At 43.8% G+C, this 14,029-nt stretch overlaps 1 long non-coding RNA gene across 1 annotated transcript in view; it reads right to left on the bottom strand.

Moving 5' to 3' along the window:
- LOC308671591 overlaps positions 1-9,898 on the bottom strand; it is a 711,918-nt gene extending 702,020 nt beyond the window's left edge. The window contains exon 1 of the long non-coding RNA XR_014027245.1: positions 9,356-9,898. This is a non-coding gene — a long non-coding RNA (uncharacterized lncRNA). The remainder of the gene's footprint in view (positions 1-9,355) is intronic.
- Between the last annotated feature and the right edge of the window lie 4,131 nt (positions 9,899-14,029).

Raw genomic sequence — 14,029 nt, 5'->3', positions numbered from 1 at the left:
TAACCATTTCAACATCCCCATGGTCACATGATCAAGGTTCAGATGCTTGGCAACTGACTCATATTTATGACGGTGGGCAAAACTCACTTAAAAATGATCTCCCAGGGTCACATGATCTCTGTTGGCGATCTTGCCAAGTGCCTTCCGACAAGCAAAGTCAATGGGGGAAGCCAGATTCGCTTAATGATTGTGTGACCTACTTAATTGCAGTGATTCACTTAACAACTGTGGCAAAAAAGTTGTAAAATTGGGTGTGACACACTTAACAACTGCCTCACTTAGCAACATAAATCTTGGGCTCAATTGTGGCCGTAAGTCAAGGACTACCTCTGTTTAATTTTTCTAATATTTTCTTATTTATAATTTTCACTGTAAGCCACAGAGTCACTTTTCAGAGTGAGATGGGCAGCATATAATTTTAATAAATAAATAAATATATCAACTCCACACTTATTTTGGAGACAGACAGAATAAACTGGAATATTGTAAAGAAGTTTGTGGCCAGTTGCATGGAACAGTGACTAGGAACCCGCCATACTGCCACATTGCAGTGGTACTGTTTGTTGTTATTGTTATTTAATCTTCAATTTGATTCACAGTCTGGGAGTGGTAAAACCTTAACCATTCAAGTCCTAACCAAGGACCTAAGAGCTGCTAAGGTAATGTCTGAGTGTATATAGGCAGTTCCCAGTAGGGTGGGTTTTTGCAAAGTCAGAATATTCAGGTCTCATAGGGTCAAAATATCCATGTATCTAGGCAAACCTTTGGGTATTGCTGCAAGGGCTCCTATTACTATTAGCACTGTTGTGTACTGGGTTCATTGCTTGAGAGAAGAGACGAGGTGAGCGAGTTCAGTCAGGAACATTCTTTATTTGCTTGCAGGAACTGAACTGGGAAACAGGGCTGCGAATGCAGCAATTTATACCCTGGCCTCTAGGTGGCAGCCAATAGGTTTAAAGCAACCTATTGCCGCCCTAGAGATAGCCAATGACAGTGCTGGAGATGGGTTGTCTGAGGAGCTGCGAGCCGTTAGCCTGCTCCCTGCTTAAGCAACCTTCCAGCATTCAAACCCCACGTGGTACACTCAGTAAAACAAGGCCCAATACATTACACCCCTCCCCCCTAGAATGTGCAGACATTATAGCAACAAAAGAAATAAGTACAGCAATTACAGAGTTTACAAAAGTACAAATTAGTAGTATGCACAAGTACAGCATTGTTCCAAATGTATCCACTAATACAGAGACTTTCCTGAGCAGCCAGCAATTTCAGTAAACATACACAACATTACAGCACAATTATTTTAGGACAAAATCCTGTAAATAAACTGGAGGTTTACGAACCCTCATAGATCGCCTGGGGGATCCCAGCAACTCCCAGTCTACCAGCTTGCCCGCCGGGCTGGTTAGACCAGGATTATTGAGTCCATGAGAGTCTGGCTGACTCTAATTCCTCTGGCTGGCCATTCCAGGTCGGCCCACCGCAGAGTCCATTGTTTGAGCAGAGTTAGCACAGCAGCTGTATTGTTCAGGTTGACTTTCCCCATCAGGGGACCCATGTTGCACTCCCAGGCTTTGCCCCTCTACGACCACCTCTCCATTGCTCTGACTGCTAGGGTCCTCAGAGCATGTGAATTGTTCTGCTTGGCTGCCAGTTTGAGGTTCTAGAATTGGACCTGGGACAAGGTCCTCACTTTGTGGCCATTCTGGGAACTGCTTCCACAGCTGATCAATGTGGCAGTGAACAACTCGCCCGCCATCTAAAGTCAGTTCGTATGAGAGAGGGCCCAAGATTTTAGCGATTTTGCCTGGCACCCACAAGTTCCCATGCCCATAGTTCTGGGCCCACACCCCATCACCCACTTGCAACCCCCTCAGAGGCCTTGGGCGAGAGGCATCTGCTGCCACCTGGTCTGGGTGCAGCCTGTCCAGTTTTGTGATTAGTCACCTTCCCCAGCAAAACTCTGCTGGGCTCTTGCCCGTTGCTGTGCAAGGCAGTCAGCCAGTCTGTGGTGCCAATCCCCAGTCACTATGCTCTTCAGTGACTCCTTTGTAGTGCACACCATCCATTCAGCTTGCCCATTACTGGAAGGGTGAAATGGAGCCAATGTAGCGTGCCTAATGAGGTTAGTCCTCAAGAAGGCTTGAAATTCTGCCGCTGTGAACTGGGCCCCATTATTGGATACTACGTCATCTGGCAGCCCATGTGTTGCAAAAAGTTTCCTAAGCACCTGGATGGTCCTAGCAGTAGTCATATTCGCGATTGGAATAACTTCCAGCCATTTAGAGTGGCTGTCGACCACTATAAAAAATAGCTGTCCCTGAAAGGGCCCAGCGAAGTCGATATGAATCCTCGACCAAGGAGTGTGTGTCTCCTCCCATCTATGGACAGGAGCATGTGGCATTTCAGGCCTGCTGACACGTGTAACACCTGTGTACTTGAGCTTCGATAGCCTTATCTAACCCAGGCCACTATAAGTAGCTTTGGGCCCATGCCTTCATCCAGACAATGCCCGGATGTCCCTCATGAAGTGATTGCAGTACCCTGTCTCTCAATGAAGTGGGGACAATGACCCTGCTCCCCCATAGAATACAACCCTTGTGAGCTGAAAGGTCGTGTCTATGTGTGAAATAGCTCTGGAACTCAGGTCCAGGACTGTTTTCCAGCCACCCTGTGTGAATCCAGGATAGCACTCTGCTTAAAACCTTGTCTGCAGCGGCTTCCGGTGGCGACGCGACGCCGAAGACAGCCGTTTTCGGGCTGCCCGCTCCGCAGCTGTGTTTTTCCATCGTAAACAGCGCCGATCAGCTGTTTAGATGGATTTGAAGCCCCCTCCTCGGGAGAAGAGGAGGGGGTGAGGCCCCAGGTAGGGGTTGAGCTCTCCGGGGCCGCCTGAGCTGAGAGTTTCGGCGGCTGAAGGATTGAGCCCCCCCGAAGCCTGGGTTGCTCCGAGCTGCGCAGCGCCCCTGCTACGGGATTTATGGAGCAGAGCCAGGCGTTAGCAACCACCCCTGCCAAAAGGAAATACTTTTGATTATCAAGATGCAGGCAGAGCAGTACAGGAGGTCAAGGTGATGTGGACTCTTATCTTTACTCTCTAGCTCAATGGATTTTATAGCTTTAAAGTGAAAGTGCGCAATAAGTGAAAGTGGGGGAAGATGGCGGCTAAAACTTCTAAAGCTCTTCGGGGTGCGGGGTCTTCCCTGGTGCAACAGACCTCATTGCAAGCTTTGCTTCCTCCTGCACCTCCTCCGGCATTGACGCTTAAGGATTTACAAGATGCTCTTGGAAAGCATTCACAATTGATGTCTGACATGATGGATGAAAAGCTGAAAAAGTTGGAGGAGAAACTGGAGAAGAAGATGGAAGAGAAGTTTAGAGCAATGAGGGTGGACATGTTGTCTATGATTGAATCTGTAGCTGAATGTGTGCAACAGCTGGATGAAAAAGTGAAGGATCTCAGTCAAAAGAACTCTATATTAGAAGCAAAGGTATCAGAAAATGAAAATATAAGGGATAAAATGGACGGAGAATTGAGCCTTGCTCAGTATCATCAGATGCAGTATGCTATTAGAATCAGGGGTTTAAAGGAGAACTGTAAAGAAGATTTAAAGCAGCTGATTTCTGAGGCTCTGGAAGGGGTATTGGGCCAGCCAGCATCTGAAATTGAGGGAAATATGGACAAAATTTTTCGTGTAAATTCATGGATTGCAAGACAAAGGAAGTTACCCAGAGATGTGGTGGTCTATTTTACAAAGAGAGTAATTAGAGATGAAGTTATTCAAGCTGCCTATGATACTAAACTGGTAGTGGCTGAGCAAGAAGTCTTGGTTTTAAAAGAGATTCCTCCGAAGATTTTAAGGAGAAGGAAAGATTTTGCATTTTTAGTACAGGAACTTAAGAAATGTGATATTAAGTTTAGATGGGAGATTCCAGTTGGACTGGTGGTGACGCATGAAGGTAAAAGACATCGTCTGGTTACTGTGGCCCAGGCACGTGATTTTTATAGCAATGTGTTAAAAGCAACCCCCCTATCATTTTTGGAAGCTGTTAAGGGATACGGCGAGGGAAAGCTTCAAGATGTTGCAGACAGACAGATAGAGGACAATGGTGTTGGAGGGGATCAAGATACAGTTTCATTGGATGTTGCAGGAGGCCAGAGGAAGACGCGTGCCGCCCTAAGAAGAGCGAGACGAGAGCAAGAGCAAGACCAGCAGATAGTTATGGAATCTCCAAAGTGTATTTACAGTGAAGATGTGGGAGGGGCGCGGTCCAAAGAAGTTTTGGGGGTCATGACAGACGTGCTCCAAAGGTTTTGGGGCGTTAAGATTGCTGATTAAATTTTTAAATTAGTATCTTAATGGATTAAATTTATCATAGAGGAGAAAGAAAGTTTTTTTTTAATATTTAACACAATTTAAGATGGATGTTATTTGCTTGTTAGAAAAGTATATTAGGGTTATGGACTAAAAGTGTGTGTTGAACTAAGAATGGGTATGCAAGCTCCTAATTAACAACAAGTTGTCTTACAGACTGCTTAACCCTTTTTTTTTTACTCTTTTTATTTGAACTCAAGGATGACTTGGAACTGCGAGACATTTGGTGTGATACATGCAAGAATTATTTTTGATTATGGTTTAGTTTGGTTGGAGATTATTAAGGTTAATAGATAGGCGCTTTTGGCGCGTAACTGAGAATTTGTTTATTTTTTTTCTTTGAAATTAATATGAATAAGGACTGGGATTAAGAAAATCTATTTTGAGTAAAGCTCTTTTCTGTTTTTCTCTTTTTCTTTTTTACTTTATTTGTAATGTTAATATTGTTTGTATTCATTTTACATGAGCTAGAGGGAGATAGAACTAATAGTTTATTGCTGATAACATAGGGGTGCTTATGTTTGTTTTTTGATTTTATACCCTGTATTTAGCTCTGGGAAGTCGGGGGGGGAGGAGGGAATGGGGTGAAGGGATAGGGAGGGTTGGGTGGGGGTGGGGGAGGGGGGATTAAAGTCAAAATGTATTGTAAAACTTTTTAAATAAAAAAAAAAACTTGTCTGCAGCAGTTTCTGCCGCCACATCCCCTGCGTGGAAGGGGAACTCAGGCAAATCCTGAATAGACAAAATGCGAGCCACTGGAGCTGGATCTGGCTCAATCTGAGACAATGGCAACTGACTGAGGCCATCTGCATGGCCCATGTCTTTGCCAGGTTTGTGAATCAGCCTGAAGCTGTAGGCCGATAAGAAGATGGACCATCTTAACATCCTAGGGGACAAGATGTGGGGTGTCTGTCTGTCAGTAGTGAATAACCCCAATAGCAGTTTATGGTCTGTGAAGACCATGAAGTCACTGCCATTCAAGTAGTTGTGGAATTTTTTTTACCCCGGCTATGATGGCCAATGCCTCTTTATCAATTTGTGCATAATTACGCTCTGCAGAGGATAATGTCCTTGTGTAATAAGCAATTGGGACTTGAGTCCCATCGCTCTCCAAATGGCTTAAAACAGCCCCCACCCCATATGGGGATGTGTCACACGCAAGGCACACTGGCAAAGACTCTTTAAAGTGGGTGATCACTGAACTGGAGGACAGTAGGGCTTTCAATGCCTTAAAACTGCTTTCATGGACCTTGGTCCATTTCCAAGCAGTGTTTTTCTCCAAGAGCTGGTGTAATGGCTCTGCCACTGCAGCCTTGTTAGGAAGGAATGCATGGTAAAAATTTAGGAGGCCTAGGAATGCCTGAAGCTCTCCTTTTGTCTTGGGGCTAGATGCCAGCTGAATGGCTTTCAGCTTGGACTTGGCAGGGTGGATGCCATTGGCATCGATACAGAAACCCAAGAACTCAGTTGATGGAACTCCTATACTACACTTGTTTTTCTTAAGTTTAAGGCCCGCTTCGCAGAGCTGTTGAAGGATGGCTTTGAGCCTCCTTGCAAGCACCTCAGTGGACTCACTGGCAATGAGCACATCGTCGAAGTAGGGGCAGACCCCTGGAATGCCCTTGAGTGTATGCTCCATAATGCTTTGAAAACTGCCAGGGGCTATACTAACCCCAAATTGGAGGCGTTTTACTTTAAATGCCCCTCTGTGTGTTACATAGCTGCGGCTATGGCCTTGTCCACAGGTAGCTGTTGGTAGGCCTGTGCTAAATCTAACTTTGCGAAAACTGTACCCCCTTGCAGAGATGCCAGGATGTGGCTCATGACTGGCACTGGGTATGCGTGCTGCTTGAGTGCACGATTAATTGTGCACTAGTGGTGTGATGATTGGGGTTTCCCATTCACCCCCATCTATGGGCTGTAGTACCCCCTGTTCGACTAGCTTGTCCAATTCAGCATCTATTTTGTGTTTAAGAGCAAATGGCACTCTACGTGGCTTAATCCTGATAGGCATTACAGCAGGATCCAGTTTAAATGCTATTGGAGGGCCTTTGTACATTCCCAGACTTGTGTCAAAAACATCTGCGAACTCCTCGCATACTGATGCTAAGTTCACAGCTTGTGTCCAGTTGATACCAGTAACTTGGATACCTAATGCATCAAACCAATCGAGCCCTATCAGGCTCGTTCTCTGACCCTCTACTATGACAACGTCCAGATGCCCAGAAAACCCCTTGAATTTGACGGCCAATGTGCCTTGCCCTTGACGGTGACTCTAGCATTCTGAAAGTTGGTCAGGATAATGTTGGATGGCCTAAGCTTGGCCCATCTCTTACTGCGGTGGCAGATGAACCTGAATGTATCAAGCAATATGATGGACATGGCTGATCCTGTGTCCAGATCCATCTTGCAAGGGACCCCTTGCAGCTCAACCTAAAGTCGAAATTTCAGCTTAATTGGGTGGCGAGCTCCCATGTGGCAAATGCTGCGGCAGCTGGAGCAAAACCCTATGCTAAATTGCCCCAGGGCCCCAGTATCTCTCCTGATCGGAACATCCAATTGGCGGTTCAATTGGCAGTCCTTCTGTCGACCTTGCAGACAGACGCGATGTGGACGGTCTTCCCACAGGCCCGGCACGTGGCTGTCCAGAACTTGCAGTCCATGCATTGGTGGCGGCCACCACAACCCAGGCACCTAAGGAAGGGACCTGCCTTGTGAGTTTTAGTTTTAGTTTTTAATATTGTTTTTAGTTTTAGTTTTTAATATTGTTTTAATTATTGGGCTTAACTAATTTAATCTATTTTAATTTTATACTATTTTTATATTGTATTTTATGCTGCCCTGTAAACTGCCCTGAGTCCTTCAGGAATAGGGCGGTATAAAAATTTAATTAAATAAAATTAAATAAATAAATAAATATTGTCGCTACGACGTGGCTGGTTGTCATGCCGTTGAAGCTTCTCCACTTCTTGGCTGCTGCCGGAGTCTTCCACGTGTTTGGCGTCCTCGTGGTGGACGGCCTCCTTGTGCTGTGTGCTTTTGGCTGGCCGCATGGCTTTTACGGCCCCACCAGCAGTTTCGTCCACCATGATTTCTCTTAACATGTCTGGGAACAATAAAGTCTCTTTGGCGAAGAGCTTCTGTTGCAGTTCTCAATTTCAGAGGCCACAAATGAGCTGGTCCCGAAGTCTCTCTTCTACATTGGAGAACTGGCACAGGCATGCAGCCTGCCTCAAAGCCCCGATGAATTCGGAAGCTGATTCACCCGGCTGCTGGACCCTCTGTTTGAACCCGTGCCACCAAGCTAGTACTGAGAGCTTGGGCTGGAAATGGTTGCCAAGTCATTTCATCAAGTCTGTGAACATTACGGACTCCAGCTGAGTTGGGGCGAACAAATTCTCCACGATGTCGGATGTGGTTGGGCCACAAACGCACAGGAGCGTTGCAGCCTTCAGGCCATCGTCGGCGACTTGATTGGTGCGGAAATAGTTCTCGACCCTGGAAATATACAAAGACCATCTTTCTGGGTGAGTTACTTCAAATTCTTCCAGCTTTCCGACCTTCGCCATCTCGGGAAGTCTTTGTGGCTGGGGCTCATCGTCTTCTTGTCCTGCTCCTCCGTATGCCCAGTGACTGATCCACAGGGCTCATGGTCGCTAGTGTGGCTGTGCTAGGCCAACTGTGTGTGTGTGGGGGAATTGCTTTCCCACCAAGCACGTTCCGGCCTCACCCCTAGTGACTCTCAGTTCTGTGGAAGGAGCAGGATCCCACCTTCGTCGCCAGTGTTGTGTACTAGGTTCGTTGCTTGAGAGAAGAGAAGAGGCAAGCGAGTTCAGTCAGGAACATTTTTTATTTGCTTGCATGAACTGAACTGGGAAACAGGGCTGTAAATGCTGCAATTTATACCCTGGCCTCTAGGTGGTGACCAATAGGTTTAAAGCAACCTATTGGTGCCCTAAAGGCAGCCAATGGCAGCACTGGAGACGGGTTGTCTGAGGAGCTGGGAGCCGTTAGCCAGCTCCCTGCTTAAGCAACCTTCCAGCATTCAAACCCCATGTAGTACACTCAGTAAAACAAGGCCCAATACATTACAAGCACAACCATTGATTTTTTCCTCCACAATCACTCAACTTCAATTTGCAAATCACGACATTTCTTTATTTTTTCTAGCTGTTTCTCTTCATTTTGTGCATCACCAGAATTATTATTATTATTGTTCTCCCAGAAGTTTGCACATTTAATGCAGTAGCTGAAATAACTGCAATTTGATCCAGTCGACTAGCAGCCTCCAGCCAATTCTGCCCATCTGCTGCTACAAACTGTGCTTTACCTTGCTTAAGCATGGAGCAAATATGCAGTATAAATAAACTGGTCTCCCGTGAGACGTAATTGCACGTGCCGAATGGAAGTGTGACATCCTTGGGTTGATCATTGCATCGTTTGGAGTGTTCTCACCACCTGGGATTCAACAATGGAGTGAACTCACTGCAAATCCTGCTTTAAAAAGCAGGGGGAAGAATGAGATAAATGGGTATAATGCAGGACACATTATTTTAACAGGTTTAAAGTAGGAAGGGATACGAAAAGAAAACGTTTCTGCAGTGATCAGGAGGTTGCTCCAAATGTCTCCTCTGCCTCTAAGGTTGATTGATTTCAGGGTCTAAATTTATATAGCTGTAGCACCACAATTGTCTCAAGCCAAGAAAAGTCTTTCCCCGTCTTTTTAAATATAAATGCCAGAGACTGAGTCTACCTCATCTTTATGCAAACTTTAGTCTCTCCTTAAATCCATTTAAAAATATGCACTTGGGTTAACCAGCCTCCCTGAACTTCCATATTTGCTTGATGAATACATTGACTAATAACAAAGAGGATGACAAAAAGCTGAGCTAATTAAAATTTCCATATTAAATAAAGCCAAAAAAATAATACCCACAAAAATATTGGCCTCTCCTGGTTTTAGGCCTCCTTTTCCCCACCCTATTTTTCTTTCTTTCTTTCTTTCTTTCTTTCTTTCTTTCTTTCTTTCTTTCTTTCTTTCTTTCTTTCTTTCTTTCTTCCTTCCTTCCTTCCTTCCTTCCTTCCTTTGTTTCTTCTTTCTTTCTTTCTTTCTTTCTTTCTTTCTTTCTTTCTTTCTTTCTTTCTTTCTTTCTTTCTTTCTTTCTTTCTTTCTTTCTTTCTTCCTTCCTTCCTTCCTTCCTTCCTTCCTTTGTTTCTTTCTTTCTTTCTTTCTTTCTTTCTTTCTTTCTTTCTTTCTTTCTTTCTTTCTTTCTTTCTTTCTTTCTTTCTTCCCTCCCTCCCTCCCTCCCTCCCTCCCTCTCTCCCTCCCCCCCTTCCTCCCTCCCCAAGAAACTTAATTTAAATTCTTCACAAAACACCAGCTCTAGCAGCCGGCAGTATTGGAAAGGTCATTGAAGAGGATGTCAGACATTATCTTCAAACATTCAGACATGAATGCCGAGCCAGAAGTGGCTCCTGTGATTATCTAAGCAATGATACATCATACAAGATCTGCTGCTATCTGGACATATCCAAATATTTGCAATATTTATTTTCATTTATTCTGGCAGATGCCTCGGGAGGAAGGCCCATCAACACAGAAAGTCAGCAAATCCAGAGAAAAATGAAGAAGCAAAAAGTCATGCTCAGGAGTGAAAGCACTGGACGAAAATCCAAGTGCTCATCCAGAAATCTCCCATCTTGGAGTAAGGGAAAAATCCAGATCGTCATATATTCTAGATCAAGGCTATCAATAAGGAAGGACATGAAGATTACCAATGAAGCTGTACAGGTAGTCCTCAACTTACAACCATTCATTTAATGACCATTCAAAGTTACAAGAGCACTGATTTTTTTCACACTTACAACCATTGCAGCATCCCCATGGTCACATGATCAAAATTTGGATGCTTGGCCACTGGCATGTATTTACAACGGTTGCAATTTTCTGTTGTCACATGATCACTTTTGGTGACCTGCTGACAAGCAAAGTCATTGGGGAAGCCAAATTCACTTAACAACCATGTTGCTAAGTTAACAATTGCAGTGATTCACTTAACAACTGCAGCAAGAAAAGTCTTAAACTGGGCAAAATTCACTTAAAAACTATCTCACTTAGCAACAGACATTTTGGGCTCAATTGTGACTGTAAGTTGAGGACTATCTACACTTGAAACCTAAGTGGTGCAACACAAAGAAAAGGACAGATATATTACAATAAATCTATTATTTATACTACACTATTTCATCCTGATAAATTTTTCAGAACATATGTTTTACTACAATGCGAGAATATAACAATGATAGCAGGTTAGGTTAGAATGGGCAAGAGGGCATGGCAATTAAATGGATTTCAGAAATCATATGGAAAGAACCTTTTATCATTATGAAGCTGGAGAAGAGACTGGGTACCATAAGGTTTGGTTCTGGGCTTCACATGGTATTCTCATTAATGTCTTAGATAAGGAGATGGAAGAAATGTTAATAAAATTTGCAAATTGCGAGAACACAAGCGAGCAGTCAGATGAGGAGACCCAAACTCATTGGTAGTTTCACATTGTAATAAACAAGGACATATTTTGCAGCTACTAAGATTGTTGGACAAGCAGGCACAAAAACAGCCAGGGAAGTTATTGAAGCCTGGGAAACAGGCCCCTTGTCAATCAACAGGAGTGCTGATTTAACCTCAGCTTATCAAGCACTTAAGAGGTGAAGGCTTGGCAGCACAAGGAAACAACAGGCAACAACTTACTCACCAGCCATAAACATCTAAAAACCCACACACAATAGGCACCATATAAATACCACACATAGAATAGCCCAAAGCACACTCTTTACAGATTTAACTTCTTCTTTTTATTAGATGTTCTTGTAACTAGGGAATATCTTATATTCTTGTATGTTCCAGTGGCGTCTTGACTTGATAATGACACAGCTATTGATTTAACTTCATCTACTAGCACTAGATGTTCTTGTAACTAAGGAATATGTTCTTGTATGATCCTGTGGCCTTCAGACTTGGTAATGACAGGTTTACTGATTTAACTTTATCTTCTAGTACTACCGTAGATGTTCTTGTAACTAGGGAATATCTTAAGTTCTTGTAAGTAGGAAATATCTTCTAGGTATCTTGGAAGTTGGCATTTTTACAGTATCGTGTTTCCATATTCTCCTTCCATTTGTCTTTGATCTTCCTTGAATCAAAGAGTCAGAGTCTCTCTATTGGCATCCTTTTGCATACCAGTTCAGGGCTGAAACCTCTTTCTGAATCCAAAGATCTTTTGAAAGACTTCCCTTGTTTTTTCCATGTCTGTTTCCATCTTCAACATCTGTATGAACGTTGCTGTAATATTCCTTTTTTTTGTCTCTTCTAAATGCTCTCTGAAACTCTTTGTTAAGTTCCTCCCTGAGATTTTTCTTGGCTTTAGCTCTCTTCTCTTCTCTTTTTAGCAATTACCATGATTTTTTTTAATGGGACGCGGTGGCTCAGTGGGTTAGGACGCTGAGCTTGTTGATCAGAAGGTCGGCAGTTTGGCGGGTTGAATCCCGAGTGCCGTGTAACAGAGTAAGCGCCTGTTACTCGTCCCAGCTTGTGCCAACCTAGCAGTTCGAAAGCACCTAAAAATGCAAGTAGAAAAATAGGGACCACTATGGTGGGAAGGTAACAGCGTTCCGTGCGCCTTTAGCATCTAGTCATGCCAGCCACATGCCCACGGAGACGTCCCCGGACAAGCACTGGCTCTTCGGCTTTGAAACGGAGATGAGCACCGGCCCCTAGAGTCAGAAACGACTAGCACACATGTGCGGGGGAACCTTTACCTTATGCTTTCTTCTATTTCTTCATTTTTGACAGCCTCTTTTCACCTCCATCTTTAAGAGCGTCCTTGAGTTCATTCCTCGGTTCTTTTGGTCCTCTTTCAATAGGCAGTTATTAGATGTAGTTACATATCTGATACATTCTTTTACACGTACATATTTAAGACAACGCATATTTAGACCTGAGATACAGGTCTACCTTCAAATGGATGAAATGCATGTCTTCAGAGAAGCATGTTCACTGGAAATGGGGGGAAATAAAACACAGAGACCACATCTTGTCAACTCCATCCTACTGTATCTGCCCCCCCTCCTCACGGTTATCATACCTTATTAGGATATTCTGTAAACTCATGACTTACCACATCTGGTTCACTGGAAAGAGGCAAATGAAGTCTTAATGAGAGACATGTTCAATGCTGATAAAGCACCATCCTGCTCTTCTTCATAAAGAAGAGATAATGTCAGGCACTGAATATCAAAGCAAATTTAACATAATTGGACAGAGCAGAATAAGGTCTTTTCCCTCAGGACTGTTGCAAAATTACAGGGCAGTGTACCAAAATGGCAACATATCTTACATGTCATCTTTCACTCAATAGCAGATCTGTTCCTCAATGGCAAGAAGGAAGAGGAACGTACAGTTCTGGAGGCCCCTAGAGATGGTACCTTTAACACTACTGTTATGCAAACTGCACTGGTTGCCAGTTTGCTTCTGGATCCAATTCAAGGTATTGGTTATTACTCAAAGCCCTTTAGGGCATGAGCTCAGTGTGTCTCACCACAAGAGGGTTCACCTCTCCAATCCCACTCACTCCAGCAGAAGAGGGCCACTACAGATCCCATCTGTCAAAGACATTTGGCTGGTGGAGTTCTGGAGAAGAGCCTTTTCTGCTGTGGTTCTTGCCCGTAGGGCAATTTTTTCACCAGAGGTGAGGTCCTCTCCTTAAATCCTGGCTCTGCCAGCTGGACTGGGGTGCTGATGGGGTTGATCCATATGGGGGATAGCTGATGGGGCAAAGAGAAGATTCCCCTGCCACCCATTCTCCTTGGTTTCAGTCTCTATTTAATCTTTTAATTTTAATCATTTTGCATTATCTTTTTATCATTTTGTTAGCCACCAGTCGCTTTCGAGTGTAGGATTTAACTAACTAAACAAACAAACAAACACTTTGACTTAATGAAAGGGAAATGCAGAGGATGTTCTATTATGTAGAAAAGTTTAATATGTCAGATATTGTCAGGTGCAAAGGATCAGGACCATAGGTTGAGTTGTAGTTTAGAAAGATTTAGTGCTGTAGCCTGTACACAAGAATCTGGTAAACTAACAGTCAGCCCTAAACTGGCGTTAGATAAAGGTCAAAGGAATTCAAGGGGAGCTGAACTTGGATCTCTTGTAACAACATAAGGATTCTAAACTGGTAACACATTTAATTCCAGCTTCCAGAGTGTAACTGGCCCAAAGTTATCTCCTGAACTGCTCTGACAGGGTGACTTGTACCTGAGCCTCCCTAATCCTAGTCTACCCCCTCATTTGCTGTACCAAACTATTTCTGTGTGGATGACAATCAGCACAATAACAGACTCTTATGGAGCCTGCAGACAATCGGAACTGCACAAGATGTCTCAGGGTATCTTAGGACACCAAATGAATTACTTTCCTTTTCTCTATTAAATCAGCCCAAGGCAATTCTTCAAAATGCTATCTAGCGTCCCCAAATGATTTAGAAGTGTCTTATGCTGTAGCATTTCTTCCGTTATTCAGTGAGACTTGGAGATCCAATTATTGCAGGCCGACATTCACTTTTTCTTCTCCCTTTCTCCCATCTACCCAACCA

Source organism: Vipera berus (genome assembly GCF_964194415.1).
Source record: "Vipera berus genome assembly, chromosome: 1".
Classification (NCBI taxonomy): Eukaryota; Metazoa; Chordata; class Lepidosauria; order Squamata; family Viperidae; genus Vipera; species Vipera berus.
The sequence above is the reverse complement of the archived record's forward strand: the minus strand, read 5'-3'. Positions and strand labels throughout refer to the sequence as shown.